The following is a 3,148-nucleotide window of genomic DNA, read 5'->3' on the forward strand; positions in this document are numbered from 1 at the left end:
GACTGAGAAGGTGATCTATCTAGTATAGACTGAGAAGGAGATCTATCTCTAGTATAGACTGAGAAGGTGATCTATCTAGTATAGACTGAGAAGGAGATCTATCTAGTATAGACTGAGAACTGATCTATCTCTAGTATAGACTGAGAAGTGATCTATCTAGTATAGACTGAGAAGGTGATCTATCTAGTATAGACTGAGAAGGTGATCTATCTAGTATAGACTGAGAAGGTGATCTATCTCTAGTATAGACTGAGAAGGTGATCTATCTAGTATAGACTGAGAAGGTGATCTATCTAGTATAGACTGAGAAGGTGATCTATCTAGTATAGACTGAGAAGGTGATCTATCTAGTATAGACTGAGAAGGAGATCTATCTAGTATAGACTGAGAAGGAGATCTATCTAGTATAGACTGAGAAGGTGATCTATCTAGTATAGACTGAGAAGGAGATCTATCTCTAGTATAGACTGAGAAGCTGATCTATCTAGTATAGACTGAGAAGGTGATCTATCTAGTATAGACTGAGAAGGTGATCTATCTAGTATAGACTGAGAAGGAGATCTATCTAGTATAGACTGAGAAGGAGATCTATGTCTAGTATAGACTGAGAAGGTGATCTATCTAGTATAGACTGAGAAGGTGATCTATCTAGTATAGACTGAGAAGGTGATCTATCTAGTATAGACTGAGAAGCTGATCTATCTAGTATAGACTGAGAAGGAGATCTATCTAGTATAGACTGAGAAGGAGATCTATCTAGTATAGACTGAGAAGCTGATCTATCTAGTATAGACTGAGAAGGTGATCTATCTAGTATAGACTGAGAAGGTGATCTATCTAGTATAGACTGAGAAGGAGATCTATCTCTAGTATAGACTGAGAAGGTGATCTATCTAGTATAGACTGAGAAGGTGATCTATCTAGTATAGACTGAGAAGGTGATCTCTCTAGTATAGACTGAGAAGGAGATCTATCTCTAGTATAGACTGAGAAGGTGATCTATCTAGTATAGACTGAGAAGGTGATCTATCTAGTATAGACTGAGAAGGTGATCTATCTCTAGTATAGACTGAGAAGGTGATCTATCTCTAGTATAGACTAGATCTATCTCTAGTATAGACTGAGAAGCTGATCTATCTAGTATAGACTGAGAAGGTGATCTATCTAGTATAGACTGAGAAGGTGATCTATCTAGTATAGACTGAGAAGGTGATCTATCTAGTATAGACTGAGAAGGAGATCTATCTAGTATAGACTGAGAAGGAGATCTATCTAGTATAGACTGAGAAGGAGATCTATCTAGTATAGACTGAGAAGGTGATCTATCTAGTATAGACTGAGAAGGTGATCTATCTAGTATAGACTGAGAAGGTGATCTATCTAGTATAGACTGAGAAGGAGATCTATCTAGTATAGACTGAGAAGGAGATCTATCTAGTATAGACTGAGAAGGATCTATCTAGATCTGATCTATCTAGTATAGTGAGAAGGTGATCTATCTAGTATAGACTGAGAAGGTGATCTATCTAGTATAGACTGAGAAGGAGATCTATCTAGTATAGACTGAGAAGGTGATCTATCTAGTATAGACTGAGAAGGTGATCTATCTAGTATAGACTGAGAAGGTGATCTATCTAGTATAGACTGAGAAGGAGATCTATCTAGTATAGACTGAGAAGGAGATCTATCTCTAGTATAGACTGAGAAGGTGATCTATCTAGTATAGACTGAGAAGGTGATCTATCTAGTATAGACTGAGAAGGTGATCTATCTAGTATAGACTGAGAAGGTGATCTATCTAGTATAGACTGAGATCTATCTAAGGAGATCTATCTATCTAGTATAGACTGAGAAGGTGATCTATCTAGTATAGACTGAGAAGGAGATCTATCTAGTATAGACTGAGAAGGTGATCTATCTAGTATAGACTGAGAAGGTGATCTATCTCTAGTATAGACTGAGAAGGTGATCTATCTAGTATAGACTGAGAAGGTGATCTATCTAGTATAGACTGAGAAGACTGAGAAGGAGATCTATCTAGTATAGACTGAGAAGGTGATCTATCTCTAGTATAGACTGAGAAGGAGATCTATCTAGTATAGACTGAGAAGGTGATCTATCTAGTATAGACTGAGAAGGAGATCTATCTAGTATAGACTGAGAAGGTGATCTATCTAGTATAGACTGAGAAGGTGATCTATCTAGTATAGACTGAGAAGGTGATCTATCTAGTATAGACTGAGAAGCTGATCTATCTAGTATAGACTGAGAAGGAGATCTATCTAGTATAGACTGAGAAGGTGATCTATCTAGTATAGACTGAGAAGGTGATCTATCTAGTATAGACTGAGAAGGTGATCTATCTAGTATAGACTGAGAAGGTGATCTATCTAGTATAGACTGAGAAGGTGATCTATCTAGTATAGACTGAGAAGGTGATCTATCTAGTATAGACTGAGAAGGTGATCTATCTAGTATAGACTGAGAAGCTGATCTATCTAGTATAGACTGAGAAGCTGATCTATCTAGTATAGACTGAGAAGGTGATCTGTCTAGTATAGACTGAGAAGCTGATCTATCTAGTATAGACTGAGAAGCTGATCTATCTAGTATAGACTGAAAGGCTGTGTCCCACTCTGAAAAGGTAATCTTTCTAATTTAGACTGGAACACAGAGATCCTATTAATGATCCACTCTGGGATCTTAAAGATGTACTGTGGAGAAATCTCTCCATTTCCTGGTTGCTGAAATTCTAATAGTTTGATTACTTTCAGTTTGTGAAAAAAAAGCAACTATAATGTAATAATGGTACCATCTAAATCACTGTGAAATAAGCGTATTGTATTTTTAGCTGTTTGAAGCTGGTGTACAAAAGTAAAAGACACAAAAACCACATTCGAGACTGGGTAGCATAGAAAATAACAGACCTGTATGTATTTGGTATTTGTGTATTTGGTCAGGTCGCCCCAAAAAGTTACATATTTCAGCTTAAAGCACAACAACATCACACAAAATGGATGACGTAGTGCACAAAACAACAGAATGGATGACGTAGTGCACAAACAACAAAATGGATGACGTAGTGCACAAAAAAACTGAATGGATGATGTAGTGCACAAAAAAACAAAAACAGAATGGATGACGTAGT

The 3,148-nt window shown here is 36.9% G+C and overlaps 1 long non-coding RNA gene across 1 annotated transcript; it reads left to right on the forward strand.

Annotated features, from left to right (window-relative positions):
- The first annotated feature begins 212 nt into the window (after positions 1-212).
- Positions 213-2,011, forward strand: LOC127928222 (uncharacterized). Its single transcript, XR_008130953.1, has 3 exons — positions 213-529; positions 802-1,077; positions 1,937-2,011. It is a non-coding gene; the product is annotated as an uncharacterized LOC127928222 (long non-coding RNA).
- Positions 2,012-3,148: the final 1,137 nt, after the last annotated feature.

The sequence above is a fragment of the Oncorhynchus keta genome, unplaced genomic scaffold (genome assembly GCF_023373465.1).
Source record: "Oncorhynchus keta strain PuntledgeMale-10-30-2019 unplaced genomic scaffold, Oket_V2 Un_scaffold_23736_pilon_pilon, whole genome shotgun sequence".
Lineage (NCBI taxonomy): Eukaryota > Metazoa > Chordata > Actinopteri > Salmoniformes > Salmonidae > Oncorhynchus > Oncorhynchus keta.